The 18,381-nt window shown below is 41.2% G+C and overlaps 1 protein-coding gene across 1 annotated transcript in view; it reads left to right on the forward strand.

The window, feature by feature from the left end:
- Positions 1 to 5,414: 5,414 nt before the first annotated feature.
- Positions 5,415 to 18,381, forward strand: part of CTXND1 (cortexin domain containing 1) — a 37,021-nt gene continuing 24,054 nt past the window's right edge. The window contains exon 1 of the mRNA XM_063169835.1: positions 5,415 to 5,901. The gene's annotated coding sequence lies outside the window, so the exon portion shown is untranslated. The remainder of the gene's footprint in view (positions 5,902 to 18,381) is intronic.

The following is an 18,381-nucleotide window of genomic DNA, read 5'->3' on the forward strand; positions in this document are numbered from 1 at the left end:
GAGAGACTGAGCACATTTTTACATTTTTTTGCAAAGCAGCAGGAGCTCTCTGCTTTCAGGAGGGCTCATTAACTCTCTGCTCAGAGCTCCCAGCCCCATCACACAGACTGTAAAAACAGGAGCAGTCCTGCCCTGGATCAACACTGGCCATTTATGTAACTCACATATCATATATATAAAAATTATAATATTGTAATTACATAATATTGTAATTATAGGTGTGTTTATATAATATACACATATAGAAATATTTCTTAGTAGATTCTCCAAAGCATTACTGGCACAAGACAACCATCAGCCATCAACCATGAGCTTCAGAGAGCATTATGGACCCTCAGACCTGAACTCCTCTCTCATCCCAGATCCTGACTAAATGAAGTCAGCTGAACATTAATGGGGCAGCACAGGCACTGCACTTGCCTTTCTCTTTTTAGAGGCTGGCTGCATAAAAACCCCATTTTGCTAAGTCCTTCATTTTCAGCCAGATTTCTTTCTCTACTATTGCAATTCTTTTGACCCAGGCTTTTGAATGTTTGACTTCAGCTCTGAGGAGAATAAGAATAAAGATGCACAGATAAGGAGCTCGTCAGATCATACATTTCCCTAATGACACAGGAGAAAGAGAAAAAAAATATTTTCCCCATGATCCCATTCAATTTTTATTCTCTTGGAGGCTCTTGGGAACTGGCTACATAAAATAATTTTATTCCTCAGAATATTCAACACCAAAGGAAGCTTGAGAGGTAGAATTAATACTGTTGAAATGGGAAAGAATCTTCATTTTCTCTCCCTGCTGTGCAGTGAATAACTATCACAGAAGAGCAGGAAGAGGCCAGTGGTCTGTCCTGGCTCCATCCCATGACCTGAATCAGGGCTGTGAATTTCCAGCCTCTGTCCTGCCATAGTCTGGGCTAGCTGGGCTTTGTTCACACACTCCAGGTCTGACTTTGCTTCTTATTTCAGCATATCCAAGGGCTGAACTGCCCTCCTCCACACCCCCTGCCCTCTCCTCAGCTGCTCTTCAGGGCTCTCAGTAGCTCCAATCTCTTGCCTCAAGTGCCTCAAGTTCTCCTCCCCATGGTGGCAAAATCCAACCTGCACCACATGGCCCCCCTTCAGCCTGTCACCGTCTCTTTTCCAGTCAAAACCACCTCCAGAATGAGCACATGAGTCTTCAGAGGCAGCTCCCCAAGAATGGCAAATGCAGAATGTGTGTGGAGAAAGGACATTCTCTGATCTCATGGGCAGTCTGCATGACTCTCTGCTCACATCATCTGCTGTGCTCAGTAACATTCTGCTCTTTTCCCTCTCGTCCTGAAATACAAAACCACAGCTTCCCATGGCTCCAGAGCACATCCTCTCAGAGCACATATCTTCACCAAACTGAAGGGTTTTTTCCCTCTCATCAACTGTGAGGGATCTATTGCAATTTTGGGCCCAGAGACTACAATTTATGTAAATAGACCTTAAATATTCCATTAGATCAGGTTCAGATTCCATGATCCCACTTTCAGTTTTATTGGAGACATACCTGGATTTGTCTGCCAGGAAGATTTCTCCTAATTCTTGGCTTCAGAGAGAACAATTGTATAGAAAGTGTAAGGAGAGTAAAGTTGAATTCATGGGTTTAACTGAAAAACATTAGGGATGAAAAGTTATGAATTAAATAATACCTTTTATTTGTACAGTAGAAGTACAAGCATCCAGAGAAACTAAAGAAGAAAAGCTGAAACAGATTATAGAAGAGTATGGAATCTGCTAATTTAAGAGAAAAATATAAGCTAATTAAGATATTGATGCCCACAGTTAAGTGTCCTATTAAATTAGAAAGCATGTCTCTAATTCAAATGAGATGCTTTGCTGGCTAAACACTCAGTTCCTTTTTCTCCTCATCTTTAAGAACTGTAATATCTCAAATGGAATACAATGAAATCATTTTAAGAAAGACTTGGGAATGTCCTGCTAGAGGAGGCAAACATAAATCACCTGCATTCACTTTTTCAGGGTCTGACTATGTAGACATATTCAGGACAATTCATCTGAAATAAGTAGATTCCTAAATTATTTGTTTGTAGCTCTATGCCTATGTTGAAAATTAAGTTGTTTGTCATTCATCTTAGGTTAAATTATTCTGCAATAATAAAATACAGATCATCAGCACTAAAGGTAGGAAATGGTGTCCTTCTCACACATTAAACACAATTTAACTGTGACAAGTTAATTCAGTGTGGATGCAAATCTGGTTTCACACATAAAAGAAATTAATATTTTCCTAACCCTTAATGTGCAAATGTCTATTTTTTGTTACTATTTTTCTTCTAGGACACAATATCAGGCAGACTTCCCTCTGATTACTGTCATGAGATGTGCAGTAAGAAATCCTTAGTCTAGTCCTTTATTTCTATAGGTTGCAGTGAGCAGCTGACCATGGAGCCAGCTGAAGGATGATGAAGCAAGAGAATAACTCAAATTTGAATTACAGTTCATTTAAATATCTGAGAAAAAAGGATGATGTTTTGCCTAACTTTGGAAGGAGGCACAGAACACCCTTGGCTTTTTGTAACCTGAAGTTTTGCTCTCTGAGTCCTCTGAAGGCTCAAGTGACTTGACCAGCCTTTGCTCAGTGTCTTTTCCCTATTTTTCTCTTGCCCAGCAGCAAGAAGAGTGGCAGGGTGATATTCCTGCAGGCTTTGGTCTACAGCTCATCTTCCCTGTCTGCAGGCCATGCTCTTCACCCTGCTGTACAGCAACTACCACAAGTTATCCCAGGATATTCCTTGGGCTATTCCATGCACTCACGATTATCCTGTAACAGTAATCCAGACTGCTCCCAAATTTTTTAAGTGTGCAGAGCCTGTTCTTGACACAGCTATACTGGTACTATACAAATATTTCTATGTTTATGACAAATAAATAAGTAAATAAATTTACAACCAACATAAATTTGTACCTGAACTTATTTTTCTCACGGACAAGCACTCTGCACTATATGGCTCTCTTCAATATTACATGTCCAGAATCAATTATAAACCTTTATATTTCTCTAGCAGCAAGGTTAAAATTCAATTCTCCTTTATTGCAGCTTGCAAATACAATATACTCTCCAGCTGGCTTGCAGAAGCTCCTCAGTTAAATCATCTTGTGCAACACTGCTTCTTAGTCACTGGTACCTCCCTACACAACAACCACCTGACAGCCCCACACTTCCAGGCTATTTATTGGTCTGTCCTTAAATGGGAGAGTTATTTTACAGCATATTTGCTTTTTTATTGAAAAAAGTGGACTGCAAAGATGGTTTTGTGTTTCTTTTTTGTTTTGAGGGGTTTCTGTGTGAGGGCACAATGGTGTTTTTAGGTTTTCAATTTCTCCTGGAGGCTTTGAGTCCATGCTGTCATGCTTTGTGCCTCTACCCAGTAAATCAGCTGCCTGGTTCTTTGTTATCAGGGTTTAAAATACTGTTACCAACAGAAAGTGAAGTGATGTGTTAGCCTAGCATAGTTCCTGCATTACTGAACTGAGGCAGAAAACTAAAGGGAAATGATCCACTGGAATCTATATTCCTTCCCCCACCACAGCTCCAGAACATGAGATTATTATGCTTATTAGAATAACTGCTTATCTGCCCATGGCCAGGGCTGGTGTTTCCTGGAATGTTGAGAAGGTCCACACCTAATTACAGGGCTGACTTGATTATTTTTGTCCAACTCATACTTTAAAGAAATCCATCTCAGCTTATCCCCAACCAAGGAAAGTAAATGAACTTACTGGAAGGATCAATATACTCCAAAAGGGCGAGGCAGGAATAAAGAGGGAAATTGGAGCACCTTTCTACAGGGTCCTATAAAAGCTGAGAACTTTCAGTGTGGGTTAATTGTTTCTGCTACCAATACTGCAGCTCCCAGATCCATCCAGGTTTTCCTGCTTTGTTTACAAGGCTGTCACCTGGCAATCCTGGCTGTTACATCTGCATCATTTTGTCTGACTTGACTGGATATTCCCAGGGACAGGGACTGTGCCTTGTCTGCATTTTAAAAGTAAAGATGCTCACATAATGCATAATTACTATACAAAACAAACTTAACATTCAAGGCAGCTTTGCTGGGTTTTCCTTTCTATGACTCAACAAATTTGTTACCTTGAGGTGCTGAACACAGTTGTGAGAACAAGAGTGAGAAAAAAAAGTCAGTTTTGCTACTATAGAATTATGTTCTCATTTCATAGGAATCCACTGGCGCTGACACTGTTATGTGCTGGTTTCCCCTCTCCTCCTAGGTGTTATTTTTGTGAAAGTGCAAAGCAGCACCTTCCCAGCAACATCTGTCAGCCAGGAAGACTGAGTATTTTTGGCATTTTCACAGACAGAAATTATAGCACAGAAAACAATAGGTTCAGGACCAATGATGCTGACAGGTACCATAGAAAGCTGCATTTATATAGGAATTCCTATAAGAAGAAACTCAAGAAAAACAAGTAGTAAAACACTTTTCAAAGGGGAAATAGGCTCTTTCTAGATGCCTGTCCTTGACTGCCCTTTTTCTAAAGAATCCAATTAATAATCCTGAAAAATTTATTAGCCACACTGTTTTGGTTGCTGGGATTTCCCTGTGCTATCAGAAAGGATAATCAGCCCCTGGGGATGCTCAAAGCCTTTGCTAAGGGGGTCAAAACCTTCCCTCACCAACAAAGAGCTGCTGCTCTTCTCCTGATATCTTAATGCCCCCATCAGTGGCAGAGAAAATCTGTGAATCAACACCTTACAGAGCACCTGGTCTTGGGAAATGTTTATTAATGATTGCTGTGTTATCTGTTGGGGGTGACTATGTGGAAAAAACATCCCCATTTTTGCCCGCAGGACTGCAATGCATTTGTTTTCCTGGATTTGCCACACACGGTTAGGCACAATTAGCATTTGCAGGAGGCCTGGGTAACAGGTAAGCACGGCCCCAAAATGGGGCTTTTCTCCCGAGAGCCCCTTTGAAGGTCAGGTTGGAGCAGGCAGGGGTTCAGAGTCACAAATCCGCTCGCTCCAGCTGCTTATGGGGAGAGCCATTGCAACTCCCCCACGGCTTCCCAAAGGCACTGAGTCAAACATCTCAGTACAGCACAGAAAAAATTAGGGTCCCTAAAGAGGAATTAGTGGCACTGTGGCTCTTGGTCATTCTGCCTTTTTATTATTACTGCTCATTAATTCTGCCCCGTCTGCATGCAGGAGCCCCCATAAGTGACACTGCAAAGGACAAGGGTGACAATCCCTCCTTCAAGACTAGAGCAATGCCTGGAGCCTGTTAAATCTGAGATGTTAATCCATGAAGTTTTAGGCTTTACTTTCTGACTGTATCCAGCAGGGCTGGTACAGTGCATTTCAGAGCTGGGAAACCCCTCCCCTTCACTTGTACTTCTGAAAACCAGAAGATTTACTTCAATTGACAGAGTGCATTCCTCAACATTTAAAAATTCATTGGCTTGAATTTCTGTTGTTAACTCGAGCTCTCTCTTGAAACATATAAATTAGTGTTTGGCTGAGAATTCCACTGTAAGTTGCAGAATACGACAACTTGCACGCTCCAGAACCGTAAAGCAAGATGAAGCATCCCCAGCCCCTTTGCCTTTAAAATGCCATGGAAGCACCGAGGCTCTCGGCAGAACACTTTATCTGCTCTCCAAAGCTGTGACTCTTCATCCTTCCCCGATGAAGACCCAGGGGATTGCTCACTTAGCATACACCAGAGGCAATGGGTAGGGTGAGCAGGCACTGCAGCCAGAAACCCCCAGCGCCGAGCGCGGGCGATTCCCCGCACATGCAGAGACTTCGGAGCTGAATTGTGCTGAGCAGAGAGCCCCGGCTGGGGCTGAGCGAGCCATGTGTGCCCGGCAGGAGCAGCTCCGCTGAAAAGCAATGCAGTAAGTGCTGGGCTATTGCAGCAGGCAGCGCTGCCCGGGCTTTGCAGCTTGTGCTGCGAGAGACACAGCCTCCATCCAGCCCGGAGCAGGGGCAGGGGCGGATTTCTGTGGTTGTTTCTAAGCCAAGTGCAGGGATGGAGTGGGTTTGCAGCGCCGGGGGCTGTGGGGTTTGTTTGCTTTGTGTGCCTGTGTGGGTGTTGCAGGGCAGCGCTTGCTCCATGTCCTGTGCTTGCTCTATGTCCTGTGCTGAACTAGGGCTGCTGGCTTTGGGGGGGATTTCTCTGCTTGTGCTCAATAACTTCATGTCAGCAGGCATTTGTGTTCTCCTTCATCATGCAGCACGGGTGCAAACTATTCTCTGTGCTAGTACTAGGTAGTCTGGTGCTGGGTTTACAGGGGCTGTGCCTTTGGGTGATGATGAATTGTAGATTGAAACTATGTGAGTGAGTGCCCTGATGGTGGGTAATACTTTTATTTCACTTCAGCAGGTATGGCTAATTCCTAGTTTGTGGTAAATTCTGCACTGTGTTCTGGAATTGCTCTTTTGGTAGATAAATGTTTGTAAGCAGTACTTTATCCTAGCAGAGCTGTGGCTTTCTTCAGATTCTGATGTTCTGTTACTGTACTCTGCAGCAGCAGCTTTCTGTTTGTACTGAGTGGGAGAGGGAAAGCATGAGTTAAAGTTTGCTTTATATGATGAAGGATTTTTACATAGTTTGAAAGTGTTTGCAAAATTCAGCATTTGGGCATTAATTGCAGGCCTTTGGAAAGATCTGTGCAGCATTTAAAGGAAATTTAACCATACAGTTTTTCTTCTGTTACTTAGAAACTAATACCAAGCTTCATTCCTCTGGTTTCTTGGTACAGCTTCCTCAGTGACTTATGAGCTCTGGCTTTAGGATAACTGCCTGCCTTCAGCCTCTCTGCCATTTTGGGCTTCAGGCATGTTTAATTCTTTAAGGCAATGTTTGCGAAATTTTTGTAAGAGAGCAACTGCCAAAAGTTAGGGATTCTCTTTTTACTGCTCAGTCAAATGTCATTAATAAATAGCCATTGTAAAGGAACTCTAATGAAACCATTCCTTGGTTTTCCCACTCAATATTTGTTTGTAAGTTGGGGTTTATTTAGTTCTTGTAAAATAATGAAGAAAGAAATATTCCTCCGATATAAGTCATTTTAGTTTTAAACAAAATTTGTAGCATCAGGAATTTGAAGGGATAATTCTCAAAAATTAGACAAATAAAGTTCAGCTTCTTCTAAAAGAGGTTTTGCAGAGATGCTGCTGAAGATGGGTGTAATGTTTAGTCCCAGGCACAGCTGATCAGACCAAAAAATACCCTGGAAGTTCCGGCACCTTTTCACTCCCGTGCAACATGCGTGTCTTGGAGTTTTTTCTGTGAGATTAATGCTCAGGTGCTGAAAAGAGATATTTCCTCTGACACTGCAGTCAAAAGAATTTTCTCCTTTTCATCTCAGAGAAGATTTATGACATATGCTGTTATTGAGTTGCAATTGCTAAGATAATGCAAAATTAATAAGTCCTAATTATTCTTCATTAGCTGTACAACTTGAAGATGAACAAATCTACAAGGAGGGTGGATCACATCTGAATCTGATCTGCTCCCCCCTCCTTTTCTCTCCAACCCCTACTTCTCCCCTTCTTTTTATGAGCCTTTGATAGGTGCTGTAGTTACTCTCATTTAAGGACCTGAACCTAAGATCAGTGCAATTTTTCCAGTCACTGGTTCACAATCTGTGTCTGCCTCATCTGCCCATTTTCTCCATCTAGATTTCCAGCAAAGCCAGAAGCAAACTTGGAAGATATGAGAATTTATTATAAGATATCTCTGACTGAGCATTACAAAGCTGGTGTTGGTATATCTGTCATGAGGAAAGAGCAGGGATTTTACCTGTAACTAAAACATGCTGAGAACACACAGTTTTGATGATATTATCATCAGATATTTTCAGGTAAACTAACTCCACTAATTTAACAAGCTATTGTTTTCAAATTATTTCCTCTGAGGTACAAAGCAGGGGAGAGAAATAAATGCAAAGAAAGAGTTGGATGTTGGAAAGTCACTGGATTCATAATGAGAATCACAAGACAAAAAGGAAGATTAGGTCTGGTTTTATGCTTTCATGCAATTCTGAGTCTTTAATCAAAATGTGTTTCCTGAACTGGAACCTCAGAATTATTTGCCAAATATTATTGTTCATGTCAAATGTAAAATGGAGAACATTGGGTATAAAATCTAATTTCTCAGCCTAGAATAAGCATATTAGTAAACATTATGTTTTCACCTCACCTCATCTGTAAGTAACCCTGGCAGGAGCCTTGCCTCAGAAGTCAAGTTCACTTTATTGCATTGCAACCTGAGACACAAACACGCAAAGGGAAGTTTACTGATTTTGTCCTACATTGCCAGTAATGAGCTGCAGGTCAATTTAATTAATGAAGAGTAGCTGCTCAACATTTGTAGTCACCTGAACTACTTTAATTTGCATCACTGTATCTCTACCAGCTTTTGACGTGTAGAACCACGGACAGATTTACAAGAGAGTGAGAAATACCACTGTCATTTAAGTACCAGAGGCAAAAATTCCAGTACAAAACTGGATAAAAGAATATACAGTGGGTGGATAAACATGCTGCATAATTCCAGAGGCCAGTGGAAGTGTGTGTCATTGCTGCACCAGGAAGCAATGGCGCAGACGGTGTCACGTTAACAGACACGACATTCAGTTCTCAAAGAGATAAGTTAGCTCTGTTTGTACAAAAGTGGGGAATTTTTTGTACCATGCTTAGTAGAACTGTCATGTTTGTAAAGAAATACATCTTACAGCTAGTGACATCCAAAATGTGCCACATACATAGTCAATAGTTTCTTTGTGGTTACAAAAGAAAGGACATTTTCTTCCTTTTTTGTTTTTCAAGGGTAGGCTTTCTGATGGCGTCAACTACTTAGATATGCTGCATAGTAATTATTTTATTCATATGTATGAAAGAAAATCTCTTAGAATCTTCATTATACTTATCTGCTGCGAGCATCAAGATTGAATTTAACTGGGATTTTCAGATATATGCTTAGACAGTCCATTTTCAACAACAAAATGAATATGCTATTATTTTCTACTATCACTTCTTCCCAAGGGCAATTACTTAATACTCTGTAATAGCTACAATTTAGGATACTTCATTTGCCACAGTGACTCTCCTCACTTTCCACACCCACACAAACCCCAGAACATACTGTGAGTAAAGCAGCAGTGCAGTAGCATTCAAGGAGGATTAAAGGACTAAGATTGAGTACTTCCTAAAGCCTGCAGCCTGAGCTGTCATTTAAAACAGGAGCAAAAGTGATGCTCCTGCCTCTCCCAAGTGCTATCCAAAAGGTGTAGATACGCACACAAAACCCATGCAGAATTAGAAGGATCACACGCTATGTTTGGCAAAGTATCTTCAAAGTGCACCTGGCAAGGCAGGGTGACCTTCAGAAAGTGCAGAAGAGCTGGCCCACAATTCTGTCACCTTCTGCATCTATTCCTTAAAGCTTTAGGCAAGAATTCTGGCATCTGGCTTTTTGGAGGGTAATTCAGGACATTGAACTTTAAAAGGAGGCTGTGGAAGTCTATATTCTAACAAACTTAGCCACGAGCAACAAACTGAAAATCAGCAGCTGATTTTCACTGAAACATCTGGAAGAAACTCCAAATGCCATGTGCTCTGAACCTTCATGAGTTCATGGCACCTTTAATGATCTTTTCTTTCCTCTTGGACAGAAATGCAAAGGAAACAGCGCAAACTAAACAAGGGTTTGTTTGAATGATGGCTGCAGAGACACATACCTCTTCTCAGCCTTATTTTAGCATTTGTGTTTCAAATCTATTTCATCCAGCCCTGGGGAGACCAAGCCTCTGGGGATCCTATTCATGATACTCAGAATTCACAGTATCAGGCAGAGAGATTCCTAGACAGGAGGAGCATTGTATCCCCCAGTGTCAGTCAGGACTTTGTTCAGAGGGAAAGATGAGGAAATGAGACAGAAGGTGGCTGAAAACACAGATGCTCACATTTCTTCTGCTAGAAACAGGGAATGATTTATTTCTTTTTATCATAAATCACAGGTTTTCCTTCAAGGCTTTGCTTTAGACTTTCAATCAGTGCTGATGGCTGTGAAGAATCACATGCCCAAGCAAATCTGAACTATCTGGTGGAAAAGCCTTCCATTTCTCTCCCTGCCCCATCTGATTGATTTCATGATTACTGCAGAATTTGCTGCTTCACACATTTATTTTTTCTTATAAACCAGTCCAAGGCCGCTGATGTCACCCGTCCAATTTTGTTTCCACATTCACACTCAAGCTCCCATTCTCTCTGTCAGCCTGACCAATATATATCTATGACTTCTTACCAAATAACCATATCACACTATGTGCTGCGGAATTGTTTTGGTTTTCACCAGTTTAGTTTAGAATTCAGCCCTCAGTCTGAGCATAATTCAGCTGGGAGGAGATCAATTCTAGAACCACAGAGGGGTTTGGGTTGGAAGGGGCCTTAAAGCTCATCCCATTCCAGCTCCCTGCCATGGGCAAGGAATCTTCACTAGACCAGGATGCTCAGAGATCCACCAGCCTCTCCTAGAACACCTCCAGGGAAGTGATTTTTTAAAAAGCTTGGTGAGAGCCATGAGCCAAAAGCCACATCAGATATAATGAAAAATAGTGGGAATGAAAAGAAGAGGAAACCTCAGCTACCAACACAGAGAGAGCCAATTTTTGTCAGTAAGATCTTGTCAGGAAAATGTCTCCCATTGTTAGAAGTCCAAATAATGATAAGTCATAATTGCTCAAAATCAAGAAACTCAAAGTAACCAAACCACAAAGACTGAACTCTGAAAAAATAAACATTGCATTCATTTTGTCTTTCATTTTGGGGTGTTCTTAAGGATTTATACTTCAAAGCTTTCATCTTTAAGGATACGAGAGCATTTTAGAATAAAGACTTTTATATCCTTGCACAGTAACCTCAGCAGAGCTTCAAAAGCATCTCCTCATATGAAAATCACACAAGGATAAAATTTAGATAATCCCTATATTGGGAACCACAACTTTACAAAATATTACTTGCTTCTGGTTTGTTTTCACTTTTTACAACATTACATGACCATCTTTGTGTCTTACAGCCAGCAGAAATGTTTCCCAGGAAAAGAAATTGAGAGATTTTCTACCATCTGCATCAGCAAACCACCAGAAAATGATGTTTTCTGGATTATATTCTGCCTCTGAGTTCACTGTATCATCACTGCAGTTTTGCAAGTTGCAAGCAAAAGGCAGTCAGAAAGAAAATACCCAAGTAAAGCTGATCCAATTCTTGTTCAGCTGCAGAAGTATTCAGAAATATCTCTCCTTACTCTTTTCATGTGCTATATTTGCTCAGCACACTGAAGTTGGCTTGCATTGTATTCTCTCCCATTCAGACCCTGTCACACCATTGCAGCACTGACAGCTCTCATCTCCATGCTCACTGTGGGTATTTTGTGGGAAGAAGCAGATTAGGGAACACCTGCTTTCCCTTCTTATCATTTTCCTTCTGCCACATCTCAGTAATGAGCTCTTTTAAGAATTGCCTGGAGAATGGGAACAGGTTGGTAATAGCAAGGGGGAAAAAAAAAAAAAACAACAAACCAAAACAAACTCAGAATTGCATCTGTGAAGGAGGTTTTCCCCAGCTGCCTTCTGCTTTGGGTGTTGATCCCACATCCATGGAAGGCAGTGAGGAGACTCCCACTGACTCTGCAGCAGAACCCAAAAGAATTCTATGGGAAGTACATTGGGAGTTCTTTTGGTGATGTTTATGATGCAGAAAAGAAGAAGTTCAGAAGCTCATGACCTTGCAAACCCTGGCCATGGTGAGCAGCCCCTCCTGGGCAAACAACCAGCTCCCCTCAGGGCCTTTATTTGCCCAAGTTTATTTGCCCAAGTCCCACACGCATTAAACATTTATAGCTGGCCTGTTATGGACAATGAGATTTTGTTCCTTCCTCTTGTTTTCAAATATTGTCTTGATTTAAATTATGTGCAGAGCAAAGGAAATAATATTTTAGAAGAGGAATGAAAGGATAATACAGGCACAAATAAAATTTGGTTACAGAGAGAATTAGGTAGATGGAGAACTTTTCTTATGAAGAAATACTGCACCTGGGGAGGGTGTTTTGTATAATGCTCCATAGCTTGGGATTTGATTTTAAAAGCCTTTTAGACACACTTAGATCTCAAGATGTGGAGAAAACCAGCAAGAAAATGTGTCTCCTTTTTTTTATATTTAAAGCGTTTCCTTCACATAATCCTTGTAAAACCAAGATTTTGGTGAGCAATAATAAGTGCATACAAATGAAGCAGATTCTCTGGAAGAAGCAAAACCCAAAAAAACCCAAGTAAATCAAGATCTGGAAATGAAATGCAGGCAGCATATATTCCACAGTAAGTTTCCTTGAGCAATATTTAGTGCTAAGGCATTTTCTGTTTAATGTGAGAGCAAAAGCAGCAGGTCCCAGCTGGATCCACCTGTCTCTCTTGACGAAGCAGCTGAGTGTTTCAGCAAGCAGCCAAGGAAGGGCTATGTTCATGTGCTGCTTCATTTCAAGCTCAGACTTGTACAGCAACCTGTCAGGGTTGCTGACATGAGTATTTGTCTCCAAAACTACCCTGTGACACTGAGATTGACTTTAAAGGACACTATTGGGCTGTTAGGAAGCACTGTCTGCACAGAAACCATCCCTGTCTGAAAGAGGAAGAGGTTGAGTAGGAGGAAAATACAGAGAGGATATTTAATTTATAATTGTGTACAAATACACACAGATGCAAACCTGAGGGCTCATTTTGGGGTTTCCACCAGAAAAGAAGGACTTGGGAGCCACTGGAGCCCACAAACACAAGGTTTTTATACCATTTGTCTACATTATGAAGACAACATACTAAGTTATTCATTAAACAAAAGAAGCCCAGAGCTTTTCTATGCCTCTCTTTTGTTTTTAGCACTCTGAGTTTCCTTCCCTGAGCCTGTAGAGCTGAAGGAATGGCACCTTACAAGCTCTGCTCCCTATCCCTGCCCCTGGGCACAGATTAAACACAGCAGAGATGGAGCTAAATGTGCTGCCTGACTCTACAGAACAGATTTCTGGTTCCCTGCACCTGGGGTCATGGCATAAAAGTCATGTTATGCTTTCAGGTGGTATTTAATCACTCACCATCCATAAGAAAACACCTCAGCTGACTGCTAGGCTTTTTCCCCCTGGTGTTTAGCATTTAAGTGTCCTTCTACTGATTGTGGAACAAATTCTTCTGTGATGCTTGCCTGGGTTTCAAACGCCTGGACATGCTGCATGTGTGGTAGGTGAAACTTCTCAGCAAACACAAGGGATCAGTCTCACCCTTCACCCTGCAGTCACCATTGCTGTCATAGCAACTTGGCCCCATATATTCAAAGTTTAAATGTGTTTGCAAACCTGCTGCCCTCCAAACCAGTTCTATGTGCTCCAGTGACTTCACTGGGCAGTTTGGCAGCAGAGGGCCACATTGAATTCTTCTCAGTTTAAATTCACAGGAGTTATAGTTTAACACTGAAAGGGGCTGTGTAAGGGAACCACAGGAACAACCAAGCTAGGCTGAGGTTTTTTATGAACTCTGATTTAGTGATTTAAATTTATTTGGTTTTCTGAGATGGTCTAGAGATCATAGGCAGTGTATTACTCTGTCTTGGCTGACAAGAGGTAACTTCTAAAGATGCATGACCTTAGTTTCTTGCTGCCTTGGAAACATAATGATATCTCTACCACATTGGAAATAATACTTTAATAAAAAGTTCCCTACCCCATCTGCAGTTATGGCCACGTTATGTGCTCTGCCACAGTAATAACAGAAACACATCAACATGAACCTTGCTGGAAATAGCTCCAGCACAGCTTTGAAAGCCATTTCTTCAGGTGAATGGAGTAAAGAGAAACTTTTCATCTCCAGGAACATATGAGCCTTTCCAGTGCACTCCAAAGCTTGGCCAGCTGGAAGCAGGAGCTGTAGCAAAGGGCTCTGGAGCCTGTTTGGAAGCTGACTCCAGCACAGGAATTGAAATAAATGAATTTGGCACCTAAGAGGAGGCTTTGTGGAGTCAACGCTTTCTAAGCAGAGGACAGAGAGAGATTTGGCAAGGTTGGTGCATACATTATTGACATTTTAATGTCACAAAGGGGTAATCCCAGGTCTAACTCTGAGCCAGCTGAATTTGTCATGGTCTTGAAGCCCACCCTTCTCAGGTGTGGGGCTGAAGGGATGCTGAAGTGACAGCCTGGGTAGGCAGGGGAATGCTAGACACTGTCAGAAAACACAACAGGCAGAATAAACACCCCACCCTGTTTGTACTAACCTGTGATTTTCTGCATTCCCTACTACCCCCTCCCACCAAAGATAAAGCTTCTTATGTTGATAGTTATCACAGAATGAGCATGAGAACGTTGAGAAAATAAATAATTTATGCCTGCTTTTGGTTGTTCAAACCAAAACACTTGTTTAAAGGAATCTATCCGAAATGGAAATCAATGATGGTTGGCATCATTCTCAGAACATTGCCTTGGGACACTGAAGTGCACAAATGCTTTGCTGATATTTTGGACACAGTGCAGAAGAATTTTCCAAGTGATTTTCCACCTCCCAGGAAAAAAACATTGTGTTTTCCTATTTGCATTTGGACAACTATTTGTATCTTAAAGCAAGTATCTGCAAAACATTCATGCCTTGCAGCATTTTTAAAATTAATAGCACAGAAGGAAATAACACTGGAAATAACACTGTCTAGCAGAATTTTTTTCTGTTGGATTTGGTAAGAATTGGATATTCTGTGTAAAGAAAATCTTGCTTCCTTATTTGCTTAGGGATCAGAACCGTTGTCTTTAGCTTTCTTTTCTCCTGACAATTTGTTCCTGTAATCTCCTTATGTTCCTCCATTAAAACCTTTGGCTAAATTGAGAGGTGGCTTAACTGAGAATTTAAGCTACACATTAGTAAACATAACAGGAGGCAATGGAACAAGTCACCCCACAAGGAGAGAAAAACAGTGAACATCAGGAATCTGTGCTGCCTCACCTAGTTTTTATTAACTCTTAAAAAAAAAAAACCAAACAAAAACAAACAGTTTCCTGCAACAGCATCTTTCTTCTAAATTTTCAAGTTACATCAAAGGTCATGACAAGCAGAATGGTTTGCACTATGGTTAGGTCTGTTCTAAGGAGATAATAATGTATTTTAATCAGTAGCAAGCACAGGAACTGAATGTCTCTCACTGAGAGTCTGAACACATCCAGGGGAGCCAAGGGGCAAGAAATGGCCCTGTGACCTTGTCTGGGGGCACACAGAGCTCCTCAAAGTGGCTCAGCACCAGCCTAAAGCCTCTTCTCCAAGTGCAAGGTGTGTGGTGTTACCAAACCCTTCCAAAAAACCACCCAGGAGGGGATTCCAGGTCACCCTGCTCAGGGATGGGGGAGAGGAGGCAGAGGAGCTCTGGAACCTCTCAAAGAGAGAGGAGCTCTGGAACATCTCAAAGGCAGAGGAGCTCTGGAACCTCTCAAAGGCAGAGGAGCTCTGGAACCTCTCAAAGGCAGAGGAGCTCTGGAACATCTCAAAGAGAGAGGAGCTCTGGAACCTCTCAAAGGCAGAGGAGCTCTGGAACCTCTCAAAGGCACAAGGAGCTCTGGAACCTCTCAAAGAGAGAGGAGCTCTGGAACCTCTCAAAGGCACAAGGAGCTCTGGAACCTCTCAAAGAGAGAGGAGCTCTGGAACATCTCAAAGGCAAAGGAGCTCTGAAACATCTCAAAGAGAGAGGAGTTCTGGAACCTCTCAAAGGCAGAGGAGCTCTGGAACCTCTCAAAGAGAGAGGAGATCTGGAACCTCTCAAAGAGAGAGGAGCTCTGGAACATCTCAAAGGCACAAGGAGCTCTGGAACATCTCAAAGGCACAAGGAGCTCTGGGAACCTCTCAAGGAGCGTTGCCATCACTGTTTCTCTGAGAAAGGATCATGCTCCATAACCAGCACAGCAGATACAGTACTGCAAACCTGTTTTCTGCAAGAACACCATGACTGCCTCACGCAGAGCCAGAGCAGCACCACCAAGGCGCTCAGTGCTTCAGGGAGCAAGGGGCTTGTGGAAGGAATAATTCTAAAGCACCAAGCCAGCATCAAACTATCAAACAAACCTCTTTGGTTGGGACATTTTCCTCGCTTTTCCCCTTCTTCACCACATGATCCAACAAAGTGTCTGACCCCTTGACTGTCTGGGAAATGTGATAAGTTTGATCAGGAAAAGAAAAATTTCTCCCCCAGCTCTATTAAATTCTGTGGGTGTCCTGAGAGGAGATGATCTCTGGACAGCAGCAGAATGTATGATTGCAAGCAGACAGTAATTTTATTACACAACTGCCCAATGGCACTTCTCTGAAATATTTTGAAGTTCTGTGGCATAGAGAAAGTCAGCATTTCTTAAAGCAGTTTAAACCATAAAACAGAGTAGTAACCAGCAGGGGAAAATAAGAATAGCTGTTCCTTCAGAATTTTTGAGTGATTAGACCAATTTTCAACCTTTCTTGTACATGATCTATTATTTAATCTCCCACCTTACTTCATGGCAGCAAACAACAGTCTATTTTAAACCTCTGTTTTTCCTCCATTACGAAAGCATTACTCTCTAAAAGAATGGATTTTTGCAAAATGCTAAGAGGGAGGAGAAAGCAGAAGCAGCTCCAAAAAAGGTTCAGATGGCTGTGCCAGTCCTGCTGCTGTGCCATGTCACTGCTGCTGTCAAGAATATTCCTCCCCTTGAAATCAAAGGGAATTTTAAAATAAGCAATAAAATTAGAAGATCAAACACGTGAGGTGAGGAAAGTGCGATCTGGTCCAGTACTTACTATATTCTTTCCTGTATTTGTGTTATCATTAATTAAAATCAGTAAATGCTGTAACTGCAATTTAAGTCAGAGTAAAAAGGAGAAGAACAATCAAGTTTCTACAATATTTTACTTTTACCACATAACATGGGCTAACTACTGCATTTTTTCCCCATTTGATCTCTTTGTAAGGTTATCTTAAAAAGTTTCTTCCCTCTTTATTTGAAAGGATGAATTCTATTTCTAAGCAGATTTGCTCAGCAAAATTTTCTGATTTCTGTTCTTACAGTTTCTTCTCATTGTATTAGCGCTTTCTTTTTTTTCCCCACACAGCTCTTGTTAATACAAACTTGCATTAACATGTTGCTTATTTGGCCCATAAACAAATTAACATGCAGGGTGTTAAATAACTACTAAAGCTCTTGTAAAAATACATTTAGCAGGCAAGAATGTGTTTGAATGAATAATAATCATATCAAAAGAGAAAAGATTATTCTATCTACCTCTTTCTTTTAGATATTTTTTTAGATCTCCATAACTTTCTGAGAAACTGTGCTTAAAACACTGGTGTGAATACAGAGCAGGAAATCTGAAGTAATTTTCTTTCAATCCTTCTCAAAAATGCTCTGCATCTGCTGGTGCAGCAGAACAGCTCTGGGGATGCTGAAAGGGTGCTGTGAAAATCACTGCCCCGTAAAGTCCTCGCTGGCTGCTGTTTAGAAAAGGAATTTGTGAAGGAATAAAGGCACTTTTTCACCAGGTTACAAAAAAGGAGAAGGAAGAAATAGTTTCCAGTTGCTGGAACTAAAAACGGCGAGGAAGTGCAAGTGCATGCAAAGAGGGAAAACCACAATTCTCCTTTGCAAAAAGGAAGGAATGATGTGTAAAAGGCATTCAAAAAAACACTTCTACCCCAGCCACAGGAAAGATTTGTGTATAATCAACTTCTGTGTGCTGCAGAGCAGTTGCCGACGTATTTTCATGCAAGCTGATCTTGTTTTCCCTGCTTGAGTGGCATAGCAATAATAAATACATTTATTATTCATTAAATGCCTTCAAAATATTTTAATATGCCTCAGCATTTCCAAGGTGTTCAAATCACAGCAGTAAAACACCCTGCTCACATAATTTGCCGCCTTAACAACTGAATATTGGAGTTTGTAGTTGAAGTTTCTGAGTGCACATTTTCAGACAGAGTGGAGAATCCCTTTAGGTATCTGGAGTCAAATCCTTAAAAGAAGCTTTCCTCTTAAAAACCATCCCCCCTCAAAAGAAAGCTGGCATTATACACAGTTTGATTCTCCTATAGTTTATAAAATAAAATTTCATAAAATAAAGTTTCATAAAATTCACCAAATTCAGAGGTTGTCAAATTGGGAAAAGGATGTTCTTAAGGTAAAGGCAGCCCAATAGATAGGTGCTGTAGTATGTGCATGTGTGATTTGTGTAATTTGGTTTGATTGTTTCTTTTCTATACACAAAAACACTCCAACAAACCAAAAAAACCCCATCCAAAAAACCACCAAAAAACTAAAACAAATAAACAAA

Source organism: Melospiza melodia, chromosome 15 (genome assembly GCF_035770615.1).
Source record: "Melospiza melodia melodia isolate bMelMel2 chromosome 15, bMelMel2.pri, whole genome shotgun sequence".
Lineage (NCBI taxonomy): Eukaryota > Metazoa > Chordata > Aves > Passeriformes > Passerellidae > Melospiza > Melospiza melodia.